The sequence below is a fragment of the Chiloscyllium plagiosum genome, unplaced genomic scaffold, assembly GCF_037043375.1.
Source record: "Chiloscyllium plagiosum isolate Xiang-an unplaced genomic scaffold, Cpla_swu_hap1 HiC_scaffold_29, whole genome shotgun sequence".
Lineage (NCBI taxonomy): Eukaryota > Metazoa > Chordata > Chondrichthyes > Orectolobiformes > Hemiscylliidae > Chiloscyllium > Chiloscyllium plagiosum.
The window spans coordinates 79,835,820-79,854,364 of NW_028270167.1; the positions used below are offsets into that span (position 1 = coordinate 79,835,820).

General features: G+C 47.9%; 1 long non-coding RNA gene across 1 annotated transcript in view; it reads left to right on the forward strand.

Annotated features, from left to right (window-relative positions):
* LOC148142402 (uncharacterized) overlaps positions 1-9,406 on the forward strand; it is a 28,521-nt gene extending 19,115 nt beyond the window's left edge. The window contains exons 3-4 of the long non-coding RNA XR_015752089.1: positions 1,123-1,234; positions 9,307-9,406. This is a non-coding gene — a long non-coding RNA (uncharacterized LOC148142402). The remainder of the gene's footprint in view (positions 1-1,122; positions 1,235-9,306) is intronic.
* The last annotated feature ends 9,139 nt before the right edge of the window (positions 9,407-18,545 follow it).

Here is an 18,545-nt window from a genome sequence, read left to right on the forward strand (position 1 = left end):
TCTGATGTCAAAGTCTTTCTCTGTAATGCCTTTGTTACCCATTACTGTCAGGGTTACCCATCCTGCACTCCCTGAGACCCCTCAAGGATGTGTACAATTCAATATTTATGTTCCACCTTTTGTTTCTCCTATAACCACACCTTTCTGGTGACCGAATATTATTTATCTCGGTGTCACAAGTCTATTACCTTATGGCAGGTACTTTGTCCATTCCAAAGAAAGAACATTGTAATTGACTTTTTCCCACAATTTCCTGTCACAGCCTAATTCCCTGATGTACAGTTATAGTTAAACTCTGTCCCTTCCTGTTCATTTCTGCTTGTCTTCAGTCACAACCCCGTGCTGTTCCGATGCTTCAACATTTCTATTTGGATTTGGAAAGTTCCTTTCACCTGAACCTTGTCCCTGCATCCTCTCTGTCAGTTTAAAGTCCTGTCCATAAACCTACTGACACGATTGGCCAGGACACTGCTCCCAGCACGGTTGTTTTTAATTCCATCGTGGGATGTTGCTGTCTCTTTCTGGCCAGCATTTCATGCCCACCCCATGAGCTGCCCTAGAGCTGAGTTGCTTGCCAGGTAACTTCAGGGGACAGTTGAGAGTAAATCTCGTTACTTTGCGTCTGGAGTCACATGTAGGCCAGACCTGCTGTCGATAACCGATTTCCTTCCTTAAAGGATATTAATCCGTTAGATTGGTGTAGTTGACATCGGCATTAAATTCTGGATGAACAGTCGGGTGAGAATAACCTGAGGTTATCACCTGTCCCACTCGTAGTTCACCCATCACTGAGTACTGATCCCCGTGCACCATGAATCGAAACCCTTTCACCATGACTGTTGTTTGATCCTGACACCTTCATGCACTTTGGTGATATCACTCATTATCTCTCCATGTGGTATCCCTCACTGTGTGGTTCTAATTGCTGCCTCTGTCAGCTCCTCTCACTCTTGCAGCTGGTCTGAGATCCTGATCCAAAATAATCCTCTGATCAGCAATAGCACAGACCAGGGACAGAGACTGGGATTTTCGTGATCTCTGCCGGACTCAGTGCTACTCTAGATGAGTTATCCTCACTGCATCAGTCTAATTTTCCATTCTGTCTATTTCTGTCTCATGCAGGTAATCAGGATGTTGCTAACTCCTCTCTCATCCATCACCTCATTGAAGATGCTTAGTCAGCCAGAGAGAGATGGAGAGGGAGGTCTGGAGCCTTCAGTAAATCCTGCAGCCGGTAAGATCACTCACAGTAAACAGCACAGGGAGGAGTTTGTGGCCTTCTGTATTCAGACCCGGAAGACAGGATATAGACACAGAACTGGGCAAGGAACAGCAACATTCTAGGCTTCATTCACATCATCTTGTCAGGGTCCTGCATTCACCTTTGCTGTACTGGTCCTCACAGAGACAGCACAGAAGCCCCAAGCATCAATCCTGGCCCATGTTGGACTAGTGATCTCTGTAATATCCTCCAGTCCCGATAATCCTTCCTCTGTTTGGAAGCTCTTCTAGTCCACATAATGCTCTCTGTTTCTGTCAGGTTCTCCAATCCCTAACACCCTAATCCAGAAACTTCTCCAGTGGATACTAAATTCCTTCATCCCTGTAAACCTCACAGTCCTGTCTGTCCCTGTAAGCCCCTCATAACAAAACCACTCTCTATGTCTATGTATTTGCCTTTAACCTCTCCATCCGTCCCTATCTGGGTAAACTTCTCCAGCTCCTACAACCCATCCTTTTCTGTGAAAAAAATCGTAACTTCCTTATCGTTCTCCAAACCTTCAATCTTAATCTACATAAACTTCACCCTGTCTCCACTAACCCGCCTGACCACAGGAACCTCTTCCAATTTGTGCAACCCTCCCCATCTGTGTTACTGTCTCCAACCCCGTAACCTGGCATTCTCCATTGCCTTCCGATCTATGGAGCCTTCCTGAACCTAGAAGCCTTCTTATATCTGTGAACGTGTTCAGTCGCTATAACCTTCCATATCTCTGTTATACACACAAAACTCTTCTCTCTGAAACACCACCTGTCTGTGCCTCACAGTCTGCCTGCCTCTCCCTATATCCATCCCTATCCCTATCTCCAGAAGCTAATCCAGCACCATCTATCTGTATAAATTCCTCCAATCCCCAAACTCCTTTGTCCCACTGACATTCTTGACCAGATGTAACTTTGTTTAACTCTAACATCCTCCAGCCCCTGTAAGCCTCACTATCTCTGTAACCTGTACCATCTGTTCAACCTCACACTACTGAGGAATGACTCCCTGCATTCGACATAAGGCAGATGGAATGACAGAGAGCAGATATGATGGAACTGTCATTCTGGCGATGTAAAAACAGAATGATAATTGCTGGGAAGGAAATATTGAAGGTTTGTTGGGATCGAGGCAGGCTTGGCAAAAAGCCACCAAGGAGTGAAGAAAGGATGAGCTTAATGCTTTAATGAAATTGCGACGTGGAACTGAAATCCAAAATTTGGAGGCTATTGGATGGAGCTGGGAATAAACAAGCAGCAACAATCATTGGCCGGAATTCTTTTATAGGGACCAACCAGTGGTGGGAATGCAAATGTGGTTACAGTCAGAACACTGAATATACTTACAGCAAGGGTAGTACAGCAACTGTGTGTGACAGTGGTCTCCATCCACACTAGATAACTAATAAGTGTCAGTGCTGTATTAGATAGCATCCTGGATTGTGTACTAGATTGTTTACGATAACATCATTGATCAGGCAGAGAATAGAGGGATATGGACCATGTCGGGGCAGGTGGCATGTGTTGAGAATATCATCATGGTCGGCACAGCCATGGTGGGCCGAAGGGCCTATTGCTGTGCTGTACTTTCTAATTTCCTACTTCCCAGCATGTACTTGATCAAAGCTCTTCCGAATCTTGAATCTTGCATTCAATTTTTCTGTCATGTTTTCTAAACATCAGTTGGGTGCAAACTCAATCTAATCCACCTCTTATTGGAAAATTCATCCATTTCCAGGATCAGCCAAGCGACCCTTCTCTGACCTGCCTCCAATAGAAGAATATCATTCCTTCGGGCACTCACACTGTTCATAGTATTCTGGGTGTGGTCTGACTTGTACCTTGCATAGTTTTAGCAAGACCTTCCTATTTTTAGACTCCATTCCCTTTCTAATAAGTGGCAGCATTTGATTTGCCTTCTCTATGACCTGCTGACCCTGTAAGTTACCTTTTTCAGATTGATAAACAAGAACTCGTACAACCCTTTCTGCTGTCAGTCTGAAACCAAACAATGTTTGCCTGACAGTAAGTGAGGAGCATGCTGAAATGAGTGAGAAAGGACCTATCAATAAAAAATAACTGGACCCTTAGAAACACATTTTATAAAGAAGAATGTGTTTTTGAGCCTGTTGGATTTTAAATGTTGGTGTGAATATGAATGGCAGAATAGATAAGGGTGTGGTGGGTGACGGTATGGGGGAAATGCGCTATTTGAATTTACAGAAGCCTTTATGCAAGTTTCCGTAAGGGCTTAAGAATAACTAGGAAGAGAATAGGGCCCCTTCAATATCAATAAGGTCGCCTATGTGTTGAACCAGAAGAGATGAGTGAGATCTTAAACAAAAAAAAATCTTGTCTGAATTTACTCTGTAGAAAGACATGGAAGATCAGGAGCTTGGGGAAATAAATAGTGATGTCTTGGAAAGAATCCTCAACAGAGAAGGGAAAGTACTGGAATCTTAAAACAAATAAAGATAGATCAATCCTCAGTAGCTCATTCGGTTTATCCTCGAATATTATGGGAAGCTGGGGAAGAGATTGCCGTGTCTCTAACAGAGATATGTATATTATCAACAGACACAGTGAGTTACAGGAAGACTGGAGGGTGGCTAATGCTGTTCCATCACTTAAGGGCTGCAGGGAAAAGCCAGGAGTGAGCCCAGTCATGGGGAAGTTGTTGGTGGAGATTCTGAGAGAAAGGAGCTACGCATATTTGGAAAGGTAAGGGCTGATTACAGATGGTCAGCATGGATTTGTGAGTGGGAAACCGTATTTCACAAACTGGATTGACTCTTCGAGGAGGTGGCCAAGAGATAGATGAAGGCAGAAAGTCAACGTTGTCCACATGGACTTCAGCAAAGCATTTGACAAGGTTCCAACGTGTAGAACATCTAGTCAAGAGGAAGAAGGAAGCTTACATAAGGTTAAGGACGCAAGGATCATTAGACTTCTATAGGGTTATATGGGAGCGGCACAATGCCTGAGTAGTTAGCACGGCTGCCTTATAGCACCCGGGACCCGATTTCAATTCCAGCCCCGGGCGACTGTCCGTGTGGAGTTTGTACATTCTCCCCATGTCTGCGTGGGGTTCCCCCAGGGGCTCCAGTTTCCACCCACAGCCCAAATCAGCCATACTAAATTATCCATAGTGTTCAGGGATGTGTAGTATTGACACGTTAGTTAAGGTACATGGAGAGAAATAGGGTCGGGGAATGGTTTTGTGTGGGATGTTCATCAGAGGGTCGGTATAGCGTTGTTGGGCCAAATAGCCTGTTTCCACACTCTGGGGACTCTGAAGGTAGCCAGGAAGGAACTGAAGAATGGACTTAGGACTGCCCGAAGGGGGCATGAAAAAGCTTTGTTGGGAAGGATTAAGGAAAACCGTAAGGCATTCTCCACTTATGTGAGAAACAAGAGGATGGCCAGAGTGGGGGTAGGGCCGGTCAGGGATAGTGGAGGGAACTTGTGCCTGGAGTCACAGGAGGTAGGGGAGTTCCTTAATGTATACTGTGCTTCAGGATTCATACTGAGAGGGGCCTTGTCATTTGTGAGGACAGCATGAAAAGGACTGATATATGTGAACAGGTTGATGTTAAGAAGGAGGATGTGCTGTATGTTTTCTAAACATAAGGATAGGTATATACCAGACGGGATGTACCCAAAGTTACTGCAGTAATCAAGGGAAGGGATTGCTGCGCCTTTGGCGATGACCTTTGCACCCTCACTGTCCACCGGAGTCATACCAGATGATTGGAGGGTGTCAAATGTTACTCCCTTGTTCAAGAAAGGGAGTAAGGATAATCCTGGGAATTACAGACATCATGTTCTTATGTCTGTGGTGTGCAGATTATTGGAGAGGACTATGAGAGACAGGATTTATGACTCCTTGGAAAACCATAGTTTGGTTACAGATAGTCAGCATGGCTTTGGTAGGGCCAGATCGTGCCTCACAAATCTTATTGAATCCTTTGAGAATGTGATAAAACACATTTATGGCTCATTCAGAAATTACAGAGGCATGGGATACAGGAAAGCTGTCTGTCTGGATACAGAATTCCTGGCTCATAGAAGACAGAGAGGAATGATAGATGGGAAGCATTCAGCCTGGAGCTCGGTGACCAGTGGTATTCTGCAGGGACCGGTTCCAGGACCTCTGCTTTTTGTGATTTTTTTTTAAAATGACTTGGATGTGGGTGTGGAAGAGTGGGTTAGTAATTTTTGCCAATGACATGGAGGTTGGTGGAGTGGTGGATAGTGTGGAGGTCTGTTGTTGGTTGCAGCCGGATTTTGACAGGATGCAGAGCTGGACTGAGAAGTGGTAGATGGAGTTCAATCTGGAAAATTGTGAAATGATTCATTGGGGGAAGATCAAAGTTGAATGGGTTAAATGCAGAATATTTGGTTGTGTTGTGGAACAGAGGGATCTTGGGTTCCACGTCTATCGATCCCTCAAAGTTGCCACCCAAGCTTACAGGGTTGTTAAGAAGGAATATGTTGTGTTGGCTTTCATTAGCTGGGGGTTTGAGTTTTAAAGCTGTGAGGTTATGCTGCAGATCGATAGAGCCCTGGTTAGACCCCACTTGGAATATTGTGTTCAGTTCTGGTCCCCTCATTACAGGAAGACAGTGGAAGCTTTAGGGAGGTTAAGTTGGAGATTTACCAGGATGCTGCCTGTGCTGGAGGGCATGTCTTATGAAGAAAGTTTGAGGGAGGTAAGGCTTTTCTCATTGGAGTGAAGAAGGGTGAGGGGCGACTTGGTAGAGGTGAACAACATGATGTGAGACACAGAGAGAGTGAATAGTGAGACACTTCTTTATACCATAGCATAAATGGCTATTATGAGCAGGCATAATTTTAAGGTGATTGGTGGATGGTTAAGGAGAGATAGGCTCTTTACAAAAAAGCTGTTAGATGGGTGGAATGCACTGCCAGCAGTGGTAGGAGAGTCAGATACATTCGGGACATTTAATACACTCTAGGATAGACACATGGATGGCAGTAAAATGAAGGATATGTAGGTTAGTTTGATCTTACCGTCGGATAAAGTTTGGCATGGCATCATGGCTTAGGGGTCTTGTGCTGTACTGTTCTGTGTTCTACGTCCCGTATGGTAAACTGAGTAATAAGCTCAGGTCAATCTAAAAGGATATGGCATTCAGGAGGAGCTAGTCAACTAGATACAAAATTGGCTTGATGGTTGGAGGCAGAAGGCGGTGGCAGACATGTTTTTCTGACTGGAGATATAGGACCAGCGGTGCAGTGGCTGCAGAGTTGTTGTAATGTGGATAAATGGTTTGGATGGGAGTACTGGTTTCCTGGTAAGTTTTTTTGGGTGGTACTGAAATTGGTGGTAAAGTGGACAGTGAAGGAGGTTATCTGATTCAACAGGATGAACAGTACTGCTGGGATAGTGGGTGAAGAATAGCAGATGGAGTTTAATTAGATAAATGTGAAGTGTTCCATTTTGGTGAAACAAATCAGGGTGGGACTTGTACAGTTAATGCTCGGACCCTGGGTAGTGTTGTCAGTCAGAGACCCAGGGATGCAGGTAGACAGTTCTTTGAAAGTGGTGTCACAGGTAGACAGGCTGGTGAAGCAGGCCTTTGGTATGGTTACCTTGACTGGGCAGAGCATTGAGAGTAGGAGTTGGGATGTCATGTTGTGGCTGTACAAGACATTGGTGAGGCCACTATAAAAGCATTGTTGATCAGTCTGAAGAACTCCTCTCGTTCACTTACCTCCTTGAGGGAAGGACATCTGAAATTCTAACCTGGTCTGGCTGACATGTGCATCCAGTCCACAGCAATATGGCTGCCTCTTAACTGCCCTCTGAACAATTAACTGTGGGGCAAAGTATGCTGGTCTAATCAATGACAACTTCATCCCATGAATAAATATGTATATGCTCCTCACTACCTCTGCAAACACCTCCAGCTGCAGCAATCCATACTGGCTTTGTAACACCGTTCAGGCCCTGACCACTCTCTGTAACACTCTCACCACCTTCAGCAACTTCATTTCTCCCTGTTCCTGTAGTGTCATTAGCTCCTGACAATGATTCCCCTTCCCACTGCTCTCCTCATGTTAGCAGCCCCTTTGCAATACCTTTAACACTTACTGGTTAAACTCTCTCTGATTTCAGGATTTTACATACTTTGTAGTGATCTTGTAAGCCTCATAATCTAATATGATCCATTTTGTCCTCAGTGAGTGAATGGTGTGAATTTCTTGCTGAGGATTTTCTGTTTCAATAGGATGTCCTTTTGTTGAGTGTTTTTTACACTGTTCCTTCAAATGTTTTCCACTGTTCATTTACAGACACATGTTTCAGTCTGTTTAGCCTGTTTACCTTGGTCAGTTCTCCTCTCACACTCATGTAATTGGCTGTTTTTGTTTCTAGTTGTATCTTGTCGTATTTGTAATTCACTTTAAAACTTTATATTTCTTTAAACTGCACTTACTCACAATTTCCCAGAGGATCTCTCCAGGTGACATTACTCATTCACTAAGTTCTATCACACAACGGTCGCTCTGAGATAGTTACGTCCCTCGCCAGTTGCACAATGTGTTATTTAAAGGAACACTGAAAAAATTCTACAATCTCCTCTTCGAATATCACTCTTGTCAGTGTGATTGTCAAGATTATATGAATATTGAAGTTGCACTGAATTATCACAATGCTCTTATTAAAAATTCCAATGAGTTCCTGCTTAATGCAGTGATAAGCAATGCAATGCTGTTCAGTGGCTAAAACTGTTCTGCTGCTTGTGTCCTTGGCAAGTAGCAGCCAGAATTACATTCAGACTGACTCTATTTCATGATCTGAGACCAAATGCTTTCTCTGTAATACCTTTGTTATCCTTATTGTTCGTGTTGCCCATTTTGACTGAGTTTCCGCAAGCTTGTGATCCATTGAATATTTATGTTACAACTTTTGTTCGCCCTATAACCACGTGTCCCTGGTGTCTAAATCTCTGCGTCACAAATCAGTCTATCTTATCGCAGACAATTTGTCCATTCCAATAAAAACATAATTTACTCGTTCCCACAATTTCCTGTCACAAATCGATTCACTGATGTACAGATTTAGTTAAACTTTGACTCATCCTGTACCTTTCTGCTTGTCTTCAGCCACATCCCCTTGCAGTTCCAAAGCGTCACCTTTTCTCTTTGGATTTGGAAAGCTCCTTTCACCTGAACCCTGTCCCTGCATCCTCTCTGTCAGTTTAAAGCCCTGTCCATAAACATACTGACATGATTGGCCAGGACACTGCTCCCTGCATGGTTCCAGTGGGGCCATCCGAATGGATTTTTTTTTAAAATCTGGTATGCGATGTGGGTGTCTCTGGCTGACCAGCCTTTCCTGCTCAGACCTAGCTGCACTAAAGCTGATTAACTTGCTCGGTCATTTCAGAGGGTAATTAAGAGGCAAACACTTTGCTGTGGGGACGTCGTGCAGACTACGTGAGGATGGGCAGATGTCCATCTCGAAAGGAGAAGTGTTTGAATTTATTGTACCGCAGTAATGGTATGTATTGATTGTCAATTACGATTTTAAAAATAATTTATTTCAAATTCCACCATTTCAGCTGGTGAGGTTCAAACCTGCCTCCCCTGAACATTAGCTGAGGGTTTGGATATATGCTCTAGCAATAATACCACTAGACCATCACTTCGCCTGCTCACAAGCTATTCATCCCTGAACACTGATACCAGTGCATCATGGAGCCACACCTGTTTTTGCTTCATGATTGTTTGATCCTGATACCTTCCTGCACTCTGGTGATATCACTCAGTATCTCTCCATGTGGTATTCCTCATTGTGTGGGTCCAATTTCTGCCTCTGTCAGTGTCGCTCACTCTTACAGCTACTTCAGATCCTGAGCCAACAGAATTCTCCACTCCAGGGTGACACAACAGCACAGGCCAGGAATGGAGACTGTGATTTTCCAGATCTCTGTGGGACTCAGTGCCATTCTCCATGTGTAATCCTCACTACATCAGTCTAATTTCCCATCCTGCCTATTTCTCTGTCTCCTGCAGGTAATCGGGAAAAATAGACTTCCCAACTCCTGGGTATCTCGTCCATCGCCACATTGAAGATTGTTGGCCAGCCAGAGAGAGAAAGGGCAGGGAGATCTGGACCCTTCAGTAAATCCTGCAGTGAGGTAAGATCATTCACAGTGAGCAGAGCAGAGATCAATGAGAGGGCTCCAAACATCAGCGAACAAGACACGACTTTGATACAGTGCTGGAGGGGGAGCACAGTACTGACACACCCTAGGACAATCACCACCCTTACTGTAAATTTTGTTGTACTGATACAGCATCGGAGTGTCACAGTTATCCATCCAGGCTTGTGAGGTCTTAGTGAACATCAGTATAACAGAGGTGAAAGCAGACTTCCCATGAGTGTGTGGGAATGCTGCCTGGGATCTTTCTGTTCTGTGTTCCCCCTCCAACACTGTACATATACAATGTCTCCTGGAGCAGTGTCTTCAATACTTTTTAACTCCTATAACAGTTTCTGTCCCTGTAACCTCCTCCATTCCTGATAGTCCCTCCACATGTTTGAAATATACTGCATTCCAGAGTACCATCTGTATCGCTGTAACTTGCTTCAGTGCCTATAGCATGCCTTATCTCAGTAGTCTCCTCCTCCAATAACTGGAGAAAGAGCCACGCAGAACAGAAACGGTTCCTTCGATCCAACTAGTCCATGCTGACCACGGTTCCTGAACGAGTCGCATTTGCCTGCGTTTGGTCCCTATTCCGTCAAACCTTCTCCTCTGCATGTACCTGCCCAAATGTCTTTTCCATGATGTAATTGTACATTTCTCTACCACTTCAGCGGCAGCTCATTCAAAATGTGCACCATTCTCTGTGTGGAAATGTGCTCCTCTGGTCGCTTTTAAGTATTTCCTCTCCCACCTCATATTTTTGCCCTCTAGTTATGGATTCCCTTACCCTGGGGTAGAGACCTTCACTATTCACCCTACGTATACCCCTCATGTGTTTTATAAACCTTTATAAGGTCACCCCTCAGCCACCTACACCCAATGGAAATACGAAGGATATCGATACAAATATCTCTGCCACGGTCCCCACTGCGACTTTGCTGCAATGTTCTGAGATACACTTGTTCAGGATCTAGGGCTTTCTCCGCATTTGTGTTCAAAGACTTCCAGCACCAACTCTTCTGTAATGGGGACTCTTTTCAATACATCACTGTTTCTTTCTTTTGTTTCATAATCTTTGTCCACAGTACTTTCTGACATGAAATATTCATTTTGGGTCGCGACCATATCCTGTTGTTCCAGGCATGGATGCCTCATTGATCTTTGACGGGCTCTATTGTCTCTCTAGTTGCTTTTTTGTACTTGTATGCTGTAGAATCTTTTTGAATTATCCCTAACCTTATTTGCCAAATCTATCTCATTCCACCCATGTTGCTTTCCAGTTTATCCAGCCTCCCTGTTTCTGTCAAATCCTCCAGTATCAGTAACATCTTCGTCAATCTTTGCTCCATTTTCAGTTTCAGAATATGCTTCCTAAAGCAGGAGGATCAGAATTCTACACAGTACTCCAACTGGAGACCCAGCAATGTCTGATACAGCCGTATCATGATGGACCAACTCAGGTACTGAATGCTCTGACCCATGAGGGCTAGTGTGCCTAACCGCTTTCCCTGCCCTGTCCACCTGTGACGCCACTTTCAAGGAACAATGTAATTGCACCCCTTGGTCTCTCTCTGTTCAACGACACTGTCCAGAGCTCTGCCATTAATTGTATTAGTCGTCTCTGGTTTGTCTTAACAAAATCCAACACCTGAATTCAGCTCCATCTTTCATTTCTTGACCCACTGGCTCAGTTGGTTCAGATCACCTTTGATAACTGTAATCACTGCCCACTATAACACTTATTTTACTATCGACAAACTTACTAACAATAATTCATATATTCTAGTTTATGTCAATAATGCACATGCGTGGCCCCAACACCAATGCTTATGGCACACCGCTGGTCAGAGGCCCCCAGTCTGCACAACAACCCTCTCCCAGCATCCTCTGTCTCCTACTGTCAAGCCAATTTTGTGTCCGTTTGTCTCGCTCTCCCTGATCCCATGTGATCTAACCTTACCAACCAGTGCACCACGCTAACCCCTGTCTAAGGTCTTCTGAAGTCAGGATAGGGACGTCTACTGCTCTGCCTTCATCCATCTTCTTGGTCACCTCTTCAACAAACTCTATCATGTTTGAGAGGCACGACTTTGTATGCACAAAGCTATGCTGACTATCCCTAATCAATCGTTGCCTTTCCAAATGCATGTAAGTCCTGTCCCGTGGAATCGCTTCCAACAACATTGGCACCACTGACACCAAGCTAATTGGTGTTTATGTCCCTAGCTTTTCGTCGCAGCCTTTCCTAAATATTGGCACAACATTAGGCAAGCTCCAGGCTCCGAGCTCATCACCCGTGGCTGTCAGTGATAGAAATATCATTGTAAGTTTCTTCCTGAACTTACCCCAATGTCCTAGGAAAAACTTGATTAGTTTCCAGGGAGTTGTCTAATTTTAATGTGTTTGAAAACCTTCAGCACCTCCTGTCCTCCAATGTGGACTCTTTTGAAAACATCACTGTTTATTTCCCTGCTTCTCCAGTGTGTCTTCCACAGTAAGTTCTGACGTGAAGTTTTGTCTTGGATCTCACCCATTTCCTATGGGTTCACACATGGATGGCTTCATTAATCTTTAAGGAGTCACATTCTGTTCAGAGTTAATGATAATCTTATGTTGCCAGTATACTTGTAGAATCTCTCTGGGTTTTCCTGAACCTTCTCTGCCAAAGCTGTCAGTTCCCCTTTAGGCCCTCATGGTTTTCCTCTTAAGAGCATTACGACACCCACAATTTTCTTCAAAGTATTGACTTAATCCAGCTGGCTATATAGGATATGTACCCCCTTTTGCCTTGACCAGAGCCTCAATATCCCAAGTCATCCAGTATTTCCCACTGGTGTCAGCATTGTCCTTCACACTAACAGCAATATGCTGCCCCTGAAATCTTAATTTATCTCTCTTTTGAAAGAATCCTACTTGACCAACGTCCCTTTATCTGCAATTTTTAGACAGTCTTGTCTAATACCCTCTAGATTGCAGCAAGGCCAGTTTTGACGTTTCACTTGCGGACCAGGCGTGTCCTTTTCCATCGCTATTTTCAAACTAATAGAATTGTGGTGACTTTGCAAAAGTGCTCCCCCACAAACTCTTCAGCCCCTTTCACAACCTTATTTCCCAAGGGGAGGTCAGGTTTTATCCCTTTCTCCAGTCGGGCCAGTCACATACTGATTGAGACAGTTTTCTTGAACGCACTGAACAAATCCCTCCCATCCAACCTATGGAACACTCTGGCAGTCCCAGTCTAGGTTTGGAAAGTTAAAATCCCCCACCATTACAACCCATCCTTCTTACAGATATCTGAGATCTCTGACATATTTGCTGTTCAATTTCCTGCTGACTACTGCAGGCCTGTAGTACAGTCATATCAAACTGATTATTCATTCTTATTTCTCAGTTCCATTACATAGTTTCAGTGGGCGATCCCAGGAATATCCTGTCTCAGTGCTGCAGTGATGTTTTCACTGATCAAAAACTCCACTCCCCCTCCTCCCTTGCCTCCCCATCTATCCATCCTGTTGAATCTGTCCTCTGGAACAATGATCTGCGAGTCCTGTCCCTCCCTCAGCTGTGTATCTGTAATTCCTGTCATTTCCCAGTCCCATCTTCGCATCCATGCCGTGCGTTCATCTGCCTTACCTGTCAGGCATTTTACATCAAAGTAAATGTAATTTAATTGATGAGTATTCCCTCATTGCCTGCTGTGCTCTTGCCTGGTTATCAATTGAAATTACTTTGTTGAAATTCTGTCCCAGCCTCAACCTTCAGACTGCAGCCAGAGACCGTCCCCCTCTCTGTAGACAACACCCTCATCTTTCCTGTCTTTTGAAATCCTGATAATGATACCTTCTGCTTTCACTTCCGAGTGATTAATGTCCATTAGGAACAGCAATGGGTCCTGCACAGATCCCTGTGGTACACCTGCTGGACAAAGGCTTTCAATTACAAAACCAACCCTCCACTAATTGTGGTGCCAATTTGCCAACATGCCTTCGATCCCATAGGATCTTCCCTTTTGGACCAGCCTTCCTTGTGGGACCTTGTCGAAGGCCTTAATGAACTCCATGGTATCCACATCATCTGCACTGCCCTCATTAATATTTTCAGACACCATTTCATCAGACAAGATATTCCTGTATCAAATCCGTGCTGACTATCCCTAATCAATCCTTACCTTTCCAGTTATTAATTCAAACTGTCCCTCAGAATTGGGACATTGGGATCACTTCTTGGGTAGAGGTGACCTGTACCAGGGGATGAAAGGCACTGGATGCAGAGGGGCACCAGCATCCCAGGGAGGAGATTTGCTTGTATTGCCTTGCAGAATTTAAACTATTTTGGCAGGAAGTTGAGACTCTGAATAAGACAGGGGCCATCAACTCGTCAGGGGAAAATACATCAGCCATCGAGAGCATGTTTCCTATCCAGGATATCCGGGGCACAGAATAGGAAGGGAAAAGAATTATGGTTTTCAATACATTAATTTCAATGCACGAGGCCTGACTGGTAAGGCAGACAAGTTCAGACCATGAATTAGCTCTGCGGAATGGGATATTATAGCCACAACAGAAACATAGCTGAGAGAAGGGCAGGACTGGCAGAGCAGGGTTCCAGGATACAGAAGCTACAGGCGTGACAGAAGGACAAGTAAGTGAGGAGGGGAAGTTCTCCCTCTGATTAGGGAGGACAGAACAACAGTGCTGAGAGACAGTATTGTTGAGCAGTCATTAAATGAGGCCATATTTTCAAAAGTTAGAAACAAAAAGGGGATGGTCAGTCTGCTGGGTTGGTGTTCTAGATGCCCAAATAGCCAGCAGATACGAGAGGAGAAAATGCGTATAAAAATAATAGAGTAGTATTGGTTGGAGATTTTAACTTACGATGGATTGACTGGGTCACCCACATTGTAAAAGGACCATACGAGGTGGAATTTGTCAAATACGTCTAAGAAAGTTTCCTAAACCAAGATATAGAGGGTTCCACGCTACTCAGACGGATGCAACACTGGACCTCCCGTCAGAAACCGAGGTTGGGCAAGTGACTGAAGTGTCAGTCAGAGAGCACTTTGTGTCCAGTGACCACAACTGTCTTTGTTTTAACATAGTTATGGAAAAAGATCAGACAGGTCCACAGATTCAGGTCTTAAACTGGAACAGGGTAAATATTGGGGCCATTCAGAAGGATCAAGCAAGGGTTGATTGGGTGAAGGGAAAAATCACACAACACCAGGTTAACATCCAGCTGTTTACACAGGAACCTTGATTATCTGAACGAGATGGGCGGGCAATAGTACATTCAGATAATTGGTTATTCGAATAATCGATTGCATGTCGTTCGTTGAGGGCTCAGAGTTTTCGGTAATGCCTAGTCCCCGTTGAGGTGACTAGGCAGCAGCAAACCATGCGTGAGGCCTCACGCCCCATCAGCCCCCCATAACTTCCCACTGCTCGCCCCCAAACTCTTCCAGCACCGCCCCCCCACCCCTCAACATCGCTCCCCCGCCCGCTCGCAAACCCATCCAACACCACCCTCCGCCCACCTCCAACAGATCACCCTGCCCACCCCAAACACATTCAACATCACCCTCCGCCCACCTCCAACAGAGCACACCGCCCGCCCCCAAATCCATCCAACATCACCCTCCGCCCACCTCCAACAGAGCACCCCGCCCGCCCCAAACGCATCCAACATCACCCTCCGCTCGCCTCCAACAGAGCACCCCGCCCGCCCCAAACGCATCCAACATCACCCTCCGCTCGCTTCCAACAGAGCACCCCGCCCGCCCCCAAACCCATCCAACATCACCCTCCGCCCACCACAAACAGATCATCCCGCCCGCCCCCAAATCCATCCAACATCACCCTCCGCCCACCTCCAACAGAGCACCCCGCCAGCCCCAAACGCATCCAACATCACCCTCCGCTCGCCTCCAACAGAGCACCCCGACCGCCCCAAACACAGCCAACATCACCCTCCGCCCACCTCCAACAGATCATCCCGCCCGCCCCCAAACCCATCCAACATCACCCTCCACCCACCTCCAACAGATCATCCCGCCCGCCCCCAAACCCATCCAACATCACCCTCCGCCCACCTCCAACAGATCATCCCGCCCGCCCCCAAACCCATCCAACATCACCCTCCGCCCACCTCCAACAGATCATCCCGCCCGCCCCCAAACCCATCCAACATCACCCTCCGCCCACCTCCAACAGATCATCCCGCCCGCCTCCAAACCCATCCAACATCACCCTCCGCTCGCCTCCAACAGAGCACCCCGACCGCCCCAAACGCATCCAACATCACCCTCCGCTCGCCTCCACCATCACCCTCCGCTCGCCTCCAACATCACCCTCCGCTCGCCTCCAACATCACCCTCCGCCCGCCCCAACTGAGCACCCTGCCCGCCCCCAAACCCATCCAACATCACCCTCTGCCCGCCCCAACTGAGCACCCTGCCTGCCCCCAAACCCATTAAACATCACCCTCCGCCCACCTCCAACAGAGCACCCCACCCGGCCCAAACCCATGCAACACCACACTCCGCCCGCCTCCAACAGATCACCCTATCCATCCCATACCCATCCAACATCACCCTCTGCCCGCCTCCAACAGAGACCCTGTCTGTCCCCAAACCCATCCATCATCACCCTCCGCCCGCCTCCAACAGATCATCCCGCCCGCCCCCAAGTCCATCCAACATCACCCTCCGCCAACCTCCAACAGAGCACACCGCCCGACCCCAAATCCATCCAAAATCACCCTCCGCCCACCTCCAACAGATCATCCCGCCCACCTCCAAATCCATTCAACATCACCCTCCACCCACCTCCAACAGATCATCCCGCCCACCTCCAAACCCATCCAACATCACCCTCCGCCCACCTCCAACAGATCATCCCGCCCGCCCCCAAACCCATCCAACATCACCCTCCGCCCACCTCCAACAGATCATCCCGCCCGCCCCCAAACCCATCCAACATCACCCTCCGCCCACCTCCAACAGATCATCCCGCCCGCCCCCAAATCCATCCAACATCACCCTCCGCCCACCTCCAACAGAGCACCCCGCCAGCCCCAAACGCATCCAACATCACCCTCCGCTCGCCTCCAACAGAGCACCCCGACCGCCCCAAACACATCCAACATCACCCTCCGCCCACCTCCAACAGATCATCCCGCCCGCCCCCAAACCCATCCAACATCACCCTCCACCCACCTCCAACAGATCATCCCGCCCGCCCCAAAACCCATCCAACATTACCCTCCGCCCACCTCCAACAGATCATCCCGCCCGCCCCCAAACCCATCCAACATCACCCTCCGCCCACCTCCAACAGATCATCCCGCCCGCCCCCAAACCCATCACCCTCCGCCCACCTCCAACAGATCATCCCGCCCGCCTCCAAACCCATCCAACATCACCCTCCGCCCACCTCCAACAGATCATCCCGCCCGCCCCCAAACCCATCCAACATCACCCTCCGCCCACCTCCAACAGATCATCCCGCCCGCCCCCAAACCCATCACCCTCCGCCCACCTCCAACAGATCATCCCGCCCGCCTCCAAACCCATCCAACATCACCCTCCGCCCACCTCCAACAGATCATCCCGCCCGCCTCCAAACCCATCCAACATCATCCTCCGCTCGCCTCCCACAGAGCACCCCGACCGCCCCAAACGCATCCAACATCACCCTCCGCTCGCCTCCAACATCACCCTCCGCTCGCCTCCAACATCACCCTCCGCTCGCCTCCAACATCACCCTCTGCCCGCCCCAACTGAGCACCCTGCCCGCCTCCAAACCCATCCAACATCACCCTCCGCCCGCCCCAACTGAGCACCCTGCCTGCCCCCAAACCCATCCAACATCACCCTCCGCCCACCTCCAACAGAGCACCCCACCCGGCCCAAACCCATGCAACACCACACTCCGCCCGCCTCCAACAGATCACCCTATCCATCCCAAACCCATCCAACATCACCCTCTGCCCACCTCCAACAGAGACCCTGTCTGCCCCCAAACCCATCCAACATCACCCTCCGCTCGCCTACAACAGAGCACCCCAACCGCCCCAAACGCATCCAACATCACCCTCCGCTCGCCTCCAACATCACCCTCCGCTCGCCTCCAACATCACCCTCCGCTCGCCTCCAACATCACCCTCCGCCCGCCCCAACTGAGCACCCTGCCCGCCCCCAAACCCATCCAACATCACCCTCCGCCCGCCCCAACTGAGCACCCTGCCTGCCCCCAAACCCATCCAACTTCACCCTCTGCCCACCTCCAACAGAGCACCCCACCCGCCCCAAACCCATGCAACACCACACTCCGCCCGCCTCCAACAGATCACCCTATCCATCCCATACCCATCCAACATCACCCTCTGCCCGCCTCCAACAGAGACCCTGTCTGCCCCCAAACCCATCCATCATCACCCTCAGCCCGCCTCCAACAGAGCACCCCACCTGCCCCCAAACCCATCCAACATCCCCCTCCGCCTGTCTCCAACAGATCACCCCGCTTGCCTCCAAACCCATCCAACATCCCCCTCAACTCCCACAACCCTGTCAAATACTGCCCCGCCCGCCTCCAAAAGCGCCCCCCCGCCCGGCCCCAAACCCATCCAACATTACACCCCCCGCCCGCCCCACCTACCATGTGTGCCCATACCCCCAGCTGCCCCGCCCCCCCGTGCGCCCCTGCCCTATCATCTCCTCCCCCTCCTGGGCAGCCAGAACGGACACCAACAGTTATTCAGGTGGGTAAGTCTCCAAATAGCGCACGCGCACATGCACACATACACGCGCGCGCACATGCACACATACACGCACGTGCACATGCACACATAGCTACACACAACTTTTCCTTCAACATTTTGAAAAGTTACACGTCTGCCCTGTGCAGGACAATGTTCGAGAGAATATCTGGGGAAGGGGGATTTAGGATTTAGCCCTATGCAGAACTCCAGTCTACATCTGGAGAGCCAGAGAGGATGGGAGGTCAGTCATTTGGAGATGTAACCTGGGCTCAATATCTCAGCAGTATTTCAGTAGCTGAGATCTGTTTTAATCAGTGTGAACAAAAAAACACACAGTCAGGGTTC